The following is a 16,879-nucleotide window of genomic DNA, read 5'->3' as shown; positions in this document are numbered from 1 at the left end:
GGGAGAAATTGCTTGTCCTGGAACATCCCTGGTCCTTCTGTGGAACTTTCTGGTATAGGACATCACACGTGATGTCACAGGTAATGCATCAGAAGGGAATCACACTTTCACAGTAACTGGGTACAGTAGGAGGTCGTTGGGAAACAGCCATGGTGTGGTGCACCTTGGTAAGGCTTGTGCTGGTTTGCCTAAACATCGATTTCCAGAGAGTGTCTAGCACATCAGAAGGAGTCATTTTCAAAGGAAGGACTCCTTACTCACCCACATGAGGCTCCAAGTCTCACTGAGCTTGCATTCATACTCAGTGATGGAGAATGGGCTCCCCACTGGCAGTGGTCTCGCTTTTGGTAGTTGTAGAACTTGACTTGGCACACTGTTTCGAAGGTCCCAGTGTCTGTGAACGGACTGCATGGTAATCTGGATGGGTGATTGTGGGATGATGTCATAGGTGAGGCAGGTACAAGATAGAATGAGGCCTGTCATTGGACGAGAAGGAAGGATGGGCGGGAGAAAAGTTTGAAGGAAGAGGAGGAGATGGGAACGGAAGAGGAAGAGACAGGAGGAACAGAAAGAAGTTGCGGCAGAGAGAACATGGCAGCTGACATTAAGATTCCATTCTGTGTGTTTACAGGTTGTTATGAATGTTCTTAAGGGATGGACGTTTATAAGGCTTTGTATGTTTAGGTAGGCAATTATATCTTATCAATTGGATCTGAGGTTATTGTGTTGTGTGTTCTCTCCTCTCTCTCTCTCTCTCTCTCTCTCTCTCTCTCTCTCTCTCTCTCTCTCTTTTCGGAGCTGGGGACCGAACCCAGGGCCTTGTGCTTGCTAGGCAAGCGCTCTACCACTGAGCTGAATCCCCAACCCTGTGTGTTCTTTCAAGTGGCGATTTGACTTTGGGAGAGTGTGTGGCAGCTAGAGAGACTGGGCCGCTGTGGAGTTGGGATGTGTTTCTGCCAAGATATCTAGCAGGTATCTTGGGGCACTACAGTTCTGGACCTGGAGCAGGTTAAAAGACAGCATTTTATTTTTATTATTTTTACAACAACAGGTGGTCGCTCTCCACTTTTGGTTGGGGCTACACCTTCAGAATCGTAGACCTTTTTCTACACGATTCTGAAGGCTACACCTTCAGAATCATACACGCCGGTGTAGACAACTCTTTCCCCACCAGATTCTTTACACCTCAGCTCCGGCGGGACAAGCACACCACCAATGGAAATGCTCTGAACCTGCAGTGCAGTGGGCCCCATCTTCACCTCCACCTTGTAGGAGGAGCCGGCGAGCAGTTTGAGTGCGCCGTTCTGGCTGAAGTGCTGCCTGTCCACCACAATCCCCTTCAGCAGGACTGATGTTTAGGCTCCTCCAAAAGTGTATGTGTTTAATGGCTACACTTTGATGCATTTGCATATATGCACATGCCCGTAATGCCAGCACCTTAATCAAAACAATAAGCATGCCTATTTCCTGCCGTGACTCTTAACATTTTTATAATGAGCATCCAAAAGGAAATCAAAGGCAGATGTTTCAAACAGCAAATATGACTGACTTCCCAGGGTGAAGGTTTATTTTCCACCCCATCATGTGTATTCTTTTTTTATTATGTTTCTTTATGTATTTATCTATTGTCTCTCTCCGTGTGTGTGTGTGTGTGTGTGTGTGTGTGTGTGTGTCTTTGGGGGGTTGACTCTCTCTTCCCACAATGGGGACTGACCTCAGGTCATCAGGCTTGGCACCATGAACCTTTACCTGTGAAACCATTGTGCTGGCCCCATATCTGGGGCCTCTGAGGACACACATCTCTGAGGACTACAGCGAGGCCTCTGAGATTCCACCTCTTCAGCATCAGGACTACAAACTCACCCACCCCAAAGCAGAATAACATACAGCCACAAACAGAGACACCTACACTACGCATATTCACCTGGCCAGAGATGGTGATTCAAGGTGCCTAACTGCATGGGTGGCTGAGGGGTGAAGAGGGACAGCCTCACCTACATAGGAGGGAGAAGGCAAACAGATGTGGCCATTAGTGCTGTCATCACAAGCCACCTCATCCACTGAGAGGGACACATACTTAGTGCAGTGGCTATTCCTGGTTGTCAACCTGACAGATCTGGAATGAACTACAATCCAGAATTGGAGGGCTCACCTGTGATCCAGATCTTGAGGCTGGAAGACACAAGTTTCTCATCTGGATCTTGGCATGGAGATCTTGAGGCAGAGTGGCCATGAAAAACTTAGGCATAGTACACGCCTTTAATCCCAGGAGACTGAGGCAAACAGATCTCTGAGTTCAAGGTCAGCCTGGGACAAAGCAAATCCCAGATCCAGGCGTGGTGGTACACACCTTCTGCTGCAGACCTACATAAGGACATTGGAAGAAGGAAGATGCTCTCTTCCTCGCCTGCTTGCATTTACTTGCCAGCACATCTGTAGGAACCCACTTCTACAGAAGAGCAGCAGAAACAACCAGCCTTGTGGGACTGAGCAGCTACTAGATTCTTGGACTGCCATTCACAGCTGCCCATTGTTGGGTTACTTGGACGACAGAGTGTAAGTCACCCCCATAAATTCCCTCGATATAGACAGTCCATAAGTTCTGCGACTCTAGAGAACGCTGGCTAATACACTTAGTAATTTACTTCTTATCAGTCATTCCATCTTAAATTCTATAGAGAACATGGCCTGAATGTTTACTTTGCAGCCCTGACTTAATTACTAAAGGAAGCAACCATGCCATGCCTTGCTCCAGCCTCTAACCCTAAGACTTGTGTGGAAAGCAGTTCTTCCTCCCTCCCTCCCTCCCTCCCTCCCTCCCTCCCTCCCTCCCTCCTCCCACCTGCCTTTCAATCCTGTTCCTCACACTGAGGAAGGCTTCAGGTAGAAATTCATGCATGGCTCAGCCAGACCCCTTGCTTGCATTGGAAGCACGAGCAGACATTGTCTACAGATCTCCTTTCCTGTCTTGTTTCTGCTATAATCACAAGTCTCTCTCTCTCTCTCTCTCTCTCTCTCTCTCTCTCTCTCTCTCTCTCTCTCTCTCTCTCTCTCATACACACACACACACACACACACACACAAGGTTTCTCTTCTCTGACAAGTTTAGGGACCGTGAGGGCTGTGCTTCAACCACCAGAGAGTGCAGCATGGCCACCACATCTGTGACTGCTGAGTTGTATGACCAGTGTGGATTGTGCATAGCCATAGAAGTAGCTGGAGGAGTCCCATCACTTTGTCAGTGCTGACACTGGCTGGCAGTCACCTGGGCCTGGGGTTCACCATTGCTAGCTTTATCCAGGAACACCTAATGAACAGGACCCTCATGCTTCAACAACTGTACCAGAAGCCCTGGGAATGTCACAGACATTTACAATGTGTCTCTGGTCACTATCTTAGAAAATTTCCCTGGGAACATAAGAGTTCTCTTAACAAAGCAAATGATGGTTTTAATATTTAATATTTGAAAGTATAGACAGAAGTGAGAAGATTTTCCTAAAATTACTTTCATCTAGCCACCGCTGCCTTATCGAAAATATAAGGTTATTTCACAGGACTTTCCAAAGAGTTTTGACATTTTCATACTTTACTCTGTTGCCACAGATGCCTCATTAAAAAAAGGGAACACAGTTGGAGAGGTGGCTCAGTGGTTAAGAGCTCAGCTCTGACTACTCTTCCAGAGGTCCTGAGTTCAAATCCCAGCAACCACATGGTGGTTCACAACCATCTGTAATGAGATCTGATGCCCTCTTCTGGTGTGTCTGAAGATAGCGACAGTGTACTTATATATGACAAATAAATAAATCTTTTTTTTTTTTTCAAAGGAAACACCTTCAACACCAAACCGGATACTTAGGGGTGAGTAGCCAGTATGTCATACACATGGATGCAGTGAGCCAGGAAGAAGGCTCGCCAGAGCCTGCTGGTAGCTCTAACTTGGACTTCTAGCTTCCAGACACACAAATGCAATTGTAGTTCATCTTCTCTGGGATGTAGAATTGCCATGGAAACAAGTTTCTGAGCTTGGCTGTGAGGGTTACCTTGGGTGACTAGGTAGGAATATTCCACCTCAGTTGGGGTGATGCTGGGTCCACCGTGGCTTCCGTAAGGGGAGCGTGACACATTTCCTGCTCCTGGAACATCACCAAGCTGTTGATCCCCATGTGTGCTGACCGTTGTTGCCCTGAAGCTGATCTGTTGGCTCTTTTATTTTACTTTCAGTCTCGATTTATGGGGAATACACTTCCCCCATTACTCAGAGATAATCACGCCATAATAAATGAAACAGTTGAGTTCTCAGGAATGAGGAACGGAGGTGATTATGAGGCTGTGGAGGATGAGGACAGGCCTTCCACTTGGCCTTTAGGGCCTTGGGATAGGATCTAGACAGCATAACTGCAGAGGCTACAAAAGCCTACATGCTTCTTTGTAGAAATTGCTCATTATAAGACTTGGCCTTGAATTTGGAATCATGAGGAGACATTTGTACCAACAAGGGCTGCATTAATTAGCCAGGGTGAACATGAAGATATCAGGGATAGAGAGTTACAATGGTCTCAAGAAGAGAAGGCAAAAAAGAATGAAGGGGAGAAGGAAGAAGGATGAGAATCCTCAGGTAAGGAGAGAGCCCTGGAACTAACAGCATCCACCACTGACTCCAAGTCATTATTAAGTCAGTGCAGTTCCCATTCCTGCCTTTCTCAGGACCCTCCTCATGCTGAGGTGGACCTCAGCGGGGTGACACTGTCGGACTGAAAAGGAGAACTCTCTCTGGGCATGAGCTTTTGTCACTCTGTGTCCTGATTGTAGATGTCACCAGTCCCCTCCTGATCCTGCTTCCATGCCCTCTTACCACCGTGGGCTGCACCCTCAAGCCCCTCCTTCCTTAAGTTGCTTCTAAAAATTGCATTTTATTTATTTGTAGTATGTGCCTCTGTGTGTGTGTGTGTGTGTGTGTGTGTGTGTGTGTGTGTGTGCGTGCGTGTGTGTGTGCGTGCACGTGCGCGCATGTGTTTGCTCATCTGCTTACTCACCTATGTAAGTCAGAGAGTAAGTTCTGTTAAATTTACTACTTGTGACATACAGCACCTATAGGACTCCATCAGGTAACTTGAAAAACAAGTAGTTCCCCTAGCAGAAATGGTTTTACAGAACCACTGAGGACTAGATTTTAATTGTGAAGGGAGGACATTTGTTGTGCTGCCTTAGGTGAAAAACTGATTCTATGTCAGTAACTTGGGAGTTCATGGGAAACATTAGATAGGGCTCAGAAAAAGCCGAAAGGGCAGAGGAGTGAGCTGCGGCTTCACTACCGGTCTCTCTTTTCTTGGTCCCCGTGGGTTACCACCCCACCCCTCTAACAGCCGCACCCTGCCCAGTCTTTTACTACTTCTTGGCATCCCAGTCAGCTCCTGCATTTTAAATTGGTGACTGGTGTGCATTAAAAGTAGGACCCACTCTGCTCTAAGAGCCCTGCAGGCTTGGTAACAATCTGTACTCCAACACAAATCAATGACTGCACTCCTAAGATCGAGAGCCCATGGGGAATGAGATGGCTAAGGAAACTCCATTCTGTACCCGGTACTGATTTTAGTAGGCTTTGCCCTCTGACTTTAATTCTTGAAAAATAAACTCCTGACACTGTGTCTCCCTCCCCAAAATGGTGTTATTTGTGAAATGATTAGCTGCTGCCTCAGGCTTTTGTAACTTGCTTATAGCCGTATGCAGGGAGAGTTTTTCATATAGCTTCAAACTCTACCGAAAAATTAAAGTAATTGTGGTTTTTGCCTTTAAAAATTCTTCCCTTAACCCCTCCTCTGGGCCATACGCCTTTGATTTGACTTTAAGACTGCCACCCAGCTAGCCGTTTTAATAGATTTATCTAATTATAAAAAACTTTTACTACTTGTATTCCTGCACAAACATCATGACCAAGAAGTAAGTTGGGGAGGAAAGGGTTTATTCAGCTTACACTTCCACATTGCTGCTCATCACCAAAGGAAGTCAGGACTGGAACTCAAGCAGGTCAGGAAGCAGGGGCTGATGCAGAGGACATGGAAGGGTGCTGCTTACTGGCTTGCTTCTCCTGGCTTGCTCAGCTTGCTCTCTTATAGAACCCAGGACCAACAGCCCAGGGACAGCATCACCCACAATGGGCAGGGCCCTCCCACCTTGATCACTAATTGAGAAAATGCCTTACAGCTGGGTCTCATGGAGGCATTTCCTCAACTGAGGCTCTTTTCTCTGTGATAACTCCATCTCATGTCAACTGACACACAAAACCAACCAGGACACTACTGAAGAGATGACATAACCCATTGCCCCATGACGAGTCCAATTAGACTCATGCCCAGTAAGGTATGCAACGGACCCCCCCCCAGACTTTAAACAACTTGATGTCATGTTCAAGGTACCATTCTTCCCTAAGACTCCATCACGGAGACCCTACACTTCGTCAAAATAAAAACAAAAAGACCTGATCTGTCACAGTCCACAGTTCTAGGCAAGTCCCAAAATGAATTACGCTTGCTTTCCTGGCTTTCTCTATCTCAGCTCTTTGCTAGCTGCTCCTGCTAATTAAACAGCGTCAAACCAGGATGCAGTTTCTGTGCACAAAAAGCTAAACCCAGAAGCTCAGACCTGCAAGGTTTGGGGAGTTCCCTGTGCAGCTGCCAGCCTGTAAAGAAAGACTTTCTATTTGCCTTTAAGCCTGTCTGTGTCCTCTTTGATGGCAAAATCTCAAAACACAATCACATCTAACGAGTACAGACTTAAGGCAAAGCAGTCAAACAGAAGGCCGGGAGACTAAAACAATATCAAATTCACAGTGTCCTCACTGACCAGGACAGATGGGGAGGACCCAGATGTGGTCACTGAAGGTTCTGAGGGTCCCTGGTCCAGGGTTCTACTCATGTCTTTGGGAAACATACGTTTTTATGTAAACAAACAAACATTAGTGCTCAGGTGCACTAATGAAATGCCAATGGCAAACATAATACAGGCTTATGATTTAAAATTTCTAGAAGGTTCCTAGAAGGTAAGATAGTGGTGCTAAGGTTTGCCACGATCATCTCCTACCACACCCATGCCTCTTAGAATGAAGGCAGGCAGGATTAACAAAGATGGGATAAGGTTTGCTATGAGATCGTTTTTCAGGGTTTCTGTCTTAATCTGATTTGTGTTGCTGTAAGAAGATACAGGAGACTGGGTAATTTATAGAGAACATAGGTGCATATAGGTGCATGCCTATAATCCCACCTTGTTGGGAAAATAAAATCAGAAGAAGACTCAATCCTGGGAGTTTGAGAACAGCTTGGGCCTGGTGTAGTGTCATAGGCCTTTAATCCTGGCACTTGGGAGGCAGAGGCAGGAGAATCACCGGGAGTTCTGATCTATGTAGTGTGGTCCAGGACAGCCAGGGCTGTATAGAGAGACCTCCTCCATGCCAAAACAGCAAACAAAAACAAAAAAACCATACAGCTTGGGCAATATAGCAAGAGGACATCTCAAAACAAAACAAAACAAACACACACAATCAAAGTAGAACAAAGACAAAACAAAATGAACAGGATGGAAGGCAGAAAGAAAAAAATGAAGGAAAAGAGGAGGAGTGGGCAGTATCTCAGGTTCAAAGCCAGCCTAGTTACATAGACACCTATATCTTTCAGTTGTCCAAGGCCAAGGAACTCATATCCAGTGTCTTAGTTAGGGTTTTACTGCTGTGAACAGACACCATGACCAAGGCAACTCTTATAAGGACAACATTTAATTGGGGCTGGCTTACAGGTTCAGAGGTTCAGTCCATTATCATCAAGGTGGGAACATTGGCAGCATCCAGGCAGGCATGGTGCAGGAGGAGCTGAGAGTTCTACATCTTCATCTGAAGGCTGCTAGTGGAAGACTGACTTCCAGGCAGCTAGGAAGAGGGTCTCAAAGTCCACACCCACAGTGACACACCCACTCCAACAAGGCCACACCTACTCCAACAGGGCCACACCTCCTAATAGTACCACTCCGTGGGTGGAGCATACACAAACCACCACTTCCAATGAGGGGCATCTCACTTCCTTAAGTGTGCGCATGGTGAGGGCTCCATCTGCTATGCTTCCTCCAGTCTTCACCCACAGCCCCCCAAGCCTGTGAATTTTCCTCTTATTCAAAACAAGAAGGCAACGGTCAACAAATGCTGGTCAAGAAGAAGACAAAAAGGAAGACCAGCCATCTCAACTAACCTGGACCGCAGGTAGTTTTTGGAATCAGGCTTTCAGTATGATGGCTTGGCTAGCCTGGATACCCTCTACCTATGTAGACTATTAAAAACGTGTTCACACTGAGAGGAAACAGGACCTGAAGTGGCTGGTTAAGTGTTCGCTGACAACACCTTTGAGATTGTGTAGACAGAACATCACACTGAGGACGCTGAGCACCTGGGAGCCCCTCCCAGACACTTAAAACAAGCACACAAAGCCCCTGAGTACCTGGAGCCATCTTGACAACCCAACTCACTTCCCATGCAGCTCCAGAACTCCCTGGGGGCTGGCCGAACTGAACTACACAGAGACAAAATCCTGCTATTCGGCCTCAAACTCATTGTGTTGCTGAAATTGATCTTGGACTCTTGAAAACACAGATGAACGCCATCGCTTACCCAGGACATCTTCTGATTGGTCACTGCATATAGTCCAGGATGTCATTAGGAGCAGCATAGAAAGCGTCCCCTCCAGCGGTACAAACTGTCCAGTCTCTGGCTCTGAGCCACAGGAAAACTTAGTCTCCCTTTAATGATGGTCCTTGTTCCCATGGTTGCTCTAGGATTGTTCTGGTGTTTTGATTACACAGATCTACCAGTAGGTGGCAGTAGAGGATCTCATTCTATTAAGTGAGTCTAAGCGATTTGACCAATTTTTACCAGGAGTTAAAAAGTCTTATCTGGACAGAATGGTTGTGCATCCCTTCCCCACAGCAATAAAGACAGGAGTTCTTCAAAATATTAATCTATTTTTATTTTATTTATATTGCTGTTTTGCCCGCACGAGTGTGTCTGATGCCCACAGAGACCGGATGAGGGTGCTAGATCCCCTGGGATTGGAATTACAGATCATTGGGAACCAAGTGGGTGCTAGGAATTGAACCCAGGTCCTTTGATGGTTTTCAGGCATGTGTGTCTCGTCATTCCTTTGTCTATGGACATGATAGCTCAATATTTTTGATATTTTTGATAGCTCAGTATTTTCAATATTTTTTTGTTTACAGTATTGTAAATCTTAAGGAGTTTTACACCAATTCTAATTTTGAGACATTAAATTTATTCACTAGCAACTGGTCCTGGCAAAGTTAAATATATGATAAAGAGCTCAGAAACAGAGTATTGTCGCCTGGAATCACTTATTAGAACAGTCTGGGGGGCTTGAACCATGACATGTGATTAAGAACCTCTGTCTTGGGGCTAGAGCGGTAGCTTAGAAGTTAACAGCGAGGGGTTGGGGATTTAGCTCAGTGGTAGAGCGCTTGCCTAGGAAGCACAAGGCCCTGGGCTCGGTCCCCAGCTCCGAAAAAAAAGAAAAGAAAAAAACAAAACAAAACAAAACAAAAAACAAAAAAAACAAAAACAAAAAAAAAAACAGAAGTTAACAGCGTTTGTTGCTTAGAATCACTTATTAGAACGAGATCCTCTACCGCCATCTGCTGGTAGATCAGCGCAATCAAAACAACAGAACAACCTCTTCACAGCTTTGGTGGGGTGCGCAACTAGACTGTAGGCGATATCCCTGAACCAACACCATCACTAAAGGGAGGCTGACTTCACCTGTGGCTCTGAGCCAGAGACTAAACAGTCTGCGCCCCTGTACGGGACGCTGTCGATGCTGCCCCTAATGACATCCTGGACTATACGCCGTGACCAATCAGAAGATAGCACCTAATATCCCCCTAGATGGAACACTTTGGGGGCTGGAGAGATGGCTCAGTGGTTAAGAGCACTGACTGCTCTTCCAGAGGTCCTGAGTTCAATTCCCAGCAACCACATGGTGCCTCGCAACCGTCTGTAATGGGATCCGATGCCCTCTTCTGGTGTCTGAAGACAGACAGTGTATTCGCATACATTAAATACACAAATAAATAAATATTCGTTTAAAAAAATGGAATACTTTTGTAGGGGATGACTATTCCTTGGTATAGTGAACAGAAAAACAGGACTGACTCCGTTGTATAAAGCTGTGTCAAATTTGAGAGGAGGAACAAACACCACAACTGGTTTGCTAAAAATCAATCCCAAGGGACCATATGCTTAATTTTACTTTGCATTGACAACTATACCGAGTGTCCTTGTCGTGGGAAGCAACTGCTCAGTTGAAGGCTACTGTTTTCATTTTCCTCTTCCCATTCATCCCCCAGGCCTCCACCCTGAAACTAGATGTGCAAACATTCGACAGTATGGACATCTCATGGGCCGGATGATGAAGCAGCAGCACCTCCCCAGCCCCGGGCTCTGTCTGGAGGCTGCAGAGCTCAGAAATCAAGAGAAGACAAAAAGGAAGACCAGTGGTCTCAACTGACCTGGACCACGGGGAGCAACCAGAGACTGAGCCACAAACCAGGAGTACACCCAGGCCAGTCTGAGGCCACTGGCACATGTATTGCAGAGGACTGCCTGGTCTGGCCTCAGTGGGAGAAGATGTGCTTAATCTCGAGAGACTTGAGGCCCCAGGGAAGGGGGAGCGCCCTCGTGGAGGCAAGGGGGAGGAGGAATGGGATGAGGAACTATGGGAGGGGTCCAATGACTGGAAGGTAAGTAGATAAAATAATTTAAAAAATAAAAAAGACAAAAACCCCAAACAAAAACAAAAACTAAAAAAGCACAGGGTCATGCTGCACCAGGTCTGGGCCAGCCAGGAGCATCCTCACTGCAGGAGGCAGAGTAAGGAATTTACTGTGTCCGCCACCCAGTGTTGGTATCCATTTATCCTGCAGCTAGCACCATCTGCATAGATGTGATTTACTATCCACTAATGCATTCTGTCTGCTTACAGCCAGCTAGTGATGCCAAGAGACTTTAGTAACCTTTGTGGAGGAAAAGGGTTTTAGACAAGATGGTCTGGAGGAACTGAACTGATAGAATATATAATACACACACACACACACACACACACACCCCATGGGCTGGCTGGTCTAACAGTGGCTGCATGCTGCAGAGGTCAAGAACCTCTTAGGGTCTTGGCCCATGAAGCTGAAGGTCTCAGCAGTCCTAAGCTGGCACAGAAGCCCTGGAAGCTCCCTGGAGAGCTGCCGAGACTCAGTCCATCTTGCAAAGCCAGAAAAGGTGGAGTCTGATGCCTGCAGAGGATGTTGGTGGCACCAGAAGCAGCGCCATCAGCAGAATGAATGCATGCACAGCTAGAACGGAAGGCAGTCGGGCAAGCAAGAGCCCACCTCAGACTTTTTACAGATGGGCCACCCTTAGAAAGGGAAAAGTCTTCCTCAGTTAATTCTCCCTGGCAGAAACAGACCCTCCCCGAGGTGTGTCTCCTCTTCATTGATCCCGGATCCTGTAAAGCTGACGAGACGAACCATCACAAGTTCAGCAGTAGAGATGGTTTCTTTTCTCCTGTGAAGCGATGTAAGGCTCCTCTTCCTGGAGTTCCGAGCAAAGGGGTATTGCAGCTGCACGGTGTTCTGTGGGGATGTGGGGAGGTGATTTGGAAGGCTATCTTCAGCTCACTGTTTCAGAACACTGAGCAAGACGTGTGGTGGTACGTACAGGTAATGACAGAAAGCCTTGGGCAAGCACTTGATCAGGTGCAGAGTGTGGGAGCCTGAACCATCTCGAGTGTCCCTTTGCACCATAAAAACATTTCAGGGGGGCTGGAGAGATGGCTCAGCAGTTAAGAGCACTTGACTGCTCTCCCAGAGGTCCTGAGTTCAATTCCCAGCAACTACATGGTGGCTCACTACCATCTGTAATGGGATCTGATGCCCAATTCTGGTGTGTCTGAAGACAGCTACATTGTACTCATATGCATTAAATAAATCTTTAAAAAAAAAACATTTCAGGGGATGAGGTCACAGAGGGAGGGAGTATTATGGCATATGTTGGAATCTAAAGGGGGCTCAATATACCTTCAGGTCAATGTCATTACTTTAAGACATGTGTATTAATTATTCTTCTGTTGTCCTGATAAAACACCATGACCAAGGCAACTTATAGAAGGAAGGGTTTACTGGGGGTGAGGCTTTGCACTGGCTGGTTTTGTGTGTCAAATTGACACAAGCTGGAGTCATCACAGAGAAAGGAGCCTCCCTTGAGGAAATGCCTCCATGAGACTCAGTTGTAAGACATTTCCTCAACTAGTGATCAAGGGTTGAGGGTCCATTGTGGGTGGTGCCATCCCTGGGCTGGTTGTCCTGGGTTCTATAAGAAAGCAAGCTGAGCAAGCCAGGGGAAGCAAGTCAGTAAGTAACATCCCTCCATGGCCTCTGCATCAGCTCCTGCTTCCTGACCTGCTTGAGTTCCAGTCCTGACTTCCTTTGGTGATGAACATCAATGTGGAAGTGTAAGCTGAATAAACCCTCTCCTCCCCAACTTGCTTCTTGGTCATGATGTTTGTGCAGGAATAGAAACAGTGACTAAGATTTCCACTACGAGGTTGCTCTTCCATTAAGAGTCCACAGTGGCAGAGAACTGTGGCAGGAACAGGAAGCTCTTCCCTTGCTTGCTTGTGCTCAACTGGATATGTGCACTCTTACACAATTTAGGACATCCCGCCTAGGGAATGGTGCCACCCACAGTGGGCTAGTTCTTCCCAAATTTATTAACTCATTCAACCTTCATAATCTCTCCACAGACAATCTCTCACATGCCTACAAGCCAAGCAGGTGTAGATAATCCTTCATTGAGACTCTATCCCCAGGTGGTTCTGAGTTGTGTCAGATTGACAATTAGAACCAACCATCCTAGGGGTTGCTTCCTAAATGTGTTTTGCTAAGTGGAATCTTTGCATTTTGACACATGGGTGGTGTAGCACAGGATAACTTTGGGGATCTCTGCTAAAAGCATTTGCCTTTCTTCATTCCAGTAGCCCCAAAGTAAACCCCACAGTTTCTACAGTAGTTATTCCTCAGAAACTCCTCAAAGCAGTGATAAAAAAAAATCCTCTGGAGTCATAATGAACCCGATTCTAAAAGGTTTTACTCACGAATACTCTAATCTCTCTGTGAGAAAACATGAGATAAAATAACCAAGTGCTTGGTCTATAGGTAGATATCCCCAGTAAAATTAGTGCATGACCTCTCCCAGAGACATTTACAAAGTGTCTACAGCAATGTTGCTGGGATTGACTGAGAATGGAAATAGCACACATGTCCCTAACCATAACAGGTGATTCCCTCTATGCTCAACATTCAATAGTATTCAGCCATGAGACTCTCATAGACTTCTCTTCTATGTTGAACATCACAGATCAACCTTTAAAAAAAAACTATGACTCCATTTATACAGAATTCAAATATGGGGCAAAACTACTCACTAGAGATTGAAATAAAAATATGGTTAACCTTAAAGTGTGCTAGTGTCTCTAAAGGACACAGGGAGCCATCTGCAGTGCCGGAGTTGTGCCACCATGATCTGGGTAATGAGGACATGTCTAAATGTCCTATCTGTCAAACTCTGGGTGTAGGAGCTGCCTGTACAGAGGTCACACGGCAATTAGACATTCTCTGGATCCCGGAGTCTCATTGTCTCGCAGCCACTTTCATGTAAAAGTAGTCCTTCCAAACAGATCAAGAACAAAACTGTAGGCCAAGCATCTTGATATGAGACGAAACCGTTAGAAGTAACAAAGTGATGTGTGGGCAAATATGTCTTAAATGAAAGGGCGCCGATTCGACGCAGATACCAGACGTGGCGAAAAATCTAAGACTGATATATTTAATCCTATAAAAACAGAAACTTGGGGGGCTGGGGATTTAGCTCAGCGGTAGAGCGCTTGCCTAGGAAGCGCAAGGCCCTGGGTTTGGTCCCCAGCTCCGAAAAAAAGAACAAAAAAAAAAAAACCCCAAAAAAAAAAAAAAACAGAAACTTGGCTCCAGTTCTGGCCCTAAGGTACATGAGTGTGGCTCTGTCTGCATCAAATAATTCACAAACGTTTCCTGGAATTCTCTCTCGTAAACCTCTCTCTCTCTCTCTCTCTCTCTCTCTCTCTCTCTCTCTCTCTCTCTCTCTCTCTCTCTCTCTCTCTCTCTTATTTGGTTGTTTATTTTCCAGACACTTACTCATAGCATGAGTGCAGACTTGATGACCTTCACGTAGTAGTTTATTAGAATCTAATTCTGTTTGATTTCTGCTAGATGGCTTTCATTTTGGCCACTGGCCAACCCATTTGGCAAGAGTTTTGTGTCCCTTTGACATATCCATTTGTGGTTCTCCAGCACATTCTAGCTTCACAAGGTGGTCTAGGTGTAAGGTGTATTTTTCTCTGTTCCAGAGACATAAGCATCCTGGTTCCTTTTATTGGAGAAAGATATTTAGATACTAAGATGGGTGTTTACTGTGTTCTTTGCAAAAAATTAATCAGATCTAGGATTATACACACACACACACACACACAATCTTTGTATCCATCTTTCTGCGTGCGTGTGTGTGTGTGTGTGTGTGTGTGTGTGTGTGTGTGTGTTCGTATTAATGTATATAAAGAAACACATTCATGTCATAGGGTTTGTTCTTGATCCCTGCGATGGTGGCTTTAATTATTAACTTGACACAACATACAATCACTTTGGAGGAGAGGCTCAATGAGGGGCTGTCTACACTGGGTTGGCTTGTGGTGTGTAGGGGATTGTCTTTATTGATCGATGTGGCAGGATCCAGCCCACTGTGGGTGGCACCATTCCCTAGGCAGGGAATCTAAACTGTATAAGAATAGCAAGGTCAAACTGAGAACAAGTGAGAAAGCATTCACGCATTTATTTCTTTCAGCTCTTGACTGTGGATGTGATGTGACTAGCTGTCTAAAACTCCTGCCTTGTCTGGAATCTGGAATTGGAAGATGAAATAAACCCTTTCTCCTTTTAGTTGCTTTTTTTTTTTTGTCACAGCAACAGAAATAAAACTAAGAGCATCCTCTTACTTATTTGAAACTTCTTTCTCTCCGGTAAGCTTGTCTTCCATTTTTGCCATCCCTTCCATTACCCACTCCCCCCTATACATAGTAAACGTATAATTTCAGAATTATTCACCAACAACCCCATGTTAAAGAATTAACAACTAGAGTGTGTGTTTGTGTCACTTCCTTCTGTCTTTGGATTTACCTTACAGTTTTAAAAGATACTTAGCCACCATTTTGCCCTACGGTTTCAATACAACCAGGCCCTGTGTTTGCAATACAGAGAGATCCATTTGTTAGAATCCTCTTTCCTTCCTGGAATGGCACTACATCCTTACTTATATTGAAAATGTTGTTTCAGTAAATCTTGTCCGTTTTATCATTGAGATAGGGTCCCACATAGCTCAGGCTACTCTCGGATTCTATATGTAGCTGGCCTCGAATGTCTGACCTTCCTGCCTCCATCTCCCAAGTGCTGGGATTATAGGTATATGACGTTACACCTGGCTTAAAGATGACTCTTAATGACATAGCTACGGGAGTCCAAGCAAATGTATAAGGTCATGTATCTACAACACCAGTACAGTAAAAAAAATTAGGTCACAAAGGGATTAGTTCCTTTGTAACCACCTATGAGCCTCTCTCAGCTCCTGACGACCACCGAGATCCTGTCCATCTTTATGATTTCCTTTCTCTAGAGCACCAAGTCATCAGAATGGCTTTACATGGACCAGTGTAACAGGTTGTTTGTTCCTATTGCTGGGCAGTATTGGATTTAGGGCTATGTTTTTCTTCTCTCTACCTGTTGAGTGGCAATACCCCCCTCTCTCTCTGTGTAAAGCTATTATAAACATTAGTGTACATGTTTTATGTGAATAGTCACCTTGACTGCTGACTTTATTTAGGTCTCTTTCCTGGACGTGTCCCCAGTGCATGAAGGTGGGACCTAAAGTATGTGGAAGACATTGTCAGTTAAATTCAAAGTTCTTCTTGCTGTCCTCATTCTTCTAGAACATTCCCTAAGAGGCAACTGGGGAAGATGGGAAAGCAGGTAGAGGAAGGGTGAGCAGACTTTCTTCTGCTCGTCTGCACGACCCTCTGGTTATAGAGCCTAAGTACCACCAGGTGTGGTGGTGACAGCAGCCACTGCTTGATCTGGTAGAGGCAGGTGCTTCTAGCTTCAGGCTCTAGAACCTCACCCACAGAGCAATGCCACTCCTTAACTATCGCCCACATCCCCTTGTTTGCAGATGTCTCTAAGTTCCTGGGTATCAGAGATGGCCAACAGTAATTCACCCTGAGAGGTGTGAGTTCTAGTTGTGGGGTGACTCCTCCTGAACACTTTTCTTCATGTAGCTTTGGGTGTGGGGTATAGACATCCCCTTCATCCACTTACCATCCCTGAATAACATCTGCATCCATTTCTGTTGGTCTGTCCACATAGTCCTTCCCTCTGATACATGCTCTCTGGTAGAACATGTAGTAGGCCATATATTTGTCCTTTGTCCTTGCATTCTGATAGCTCTTTTTTGTTGCTTTTAGGACCAATGCTGCATTAAGAATCTGCTCACTTCTCTGTATACCCAAGGCATTGTCTCCTCTGCCTTGGCTGTGTGTGTGCCTTCCCATGAGATGGACATCCCTAGTTATTGTCACCTTATCTTTCTAGGAAAGCCGTTTCCCTAGGAATACACCCTGGGGTTGAATCTTCCCCTTATGACAAGAGCTGAAGCACATTTTAGCACAATTTAATCCAGGTCCTTATCTTTCCTATATAAATATAG

General features: G+C 45.6%; 1 pseudogene; it reads right to left on the bottom strand.

The window, feature by feature from the left end:
- Positions 1 to 237: 237 nt before the first annotated feature.
- Positions 238 to 1,775, bottom strand: LOC134480270 (CB1 cannabinoid receptor-interacting protein 1-like; annotated as a pseudogene).
- Positions 1,776 to 16,879: the final 15,104 nt, after the last annotated feature.

The sequence above is a fragment of the Rattus norvegicus genome, chromosome 9 (genome assembly GCF_021556685.1).
Source record: "Rattus norvegicus strain SHRSP/BbbUtx chromosome 9, alternate assembly SHRSP_T2T, whole genome shotgun sequence".
Lineage (NCBI taxonomy): Eukaryota > Metazoa > Chordata > Mammalia > Rodentia > Muridae > Rattus > Rattus norvegicus.
The sequence above is the reverse complement of the archived record's forward strand: the minus strand, read 5'-3'. Positions and strand labels throughout refer to the sequence as shown.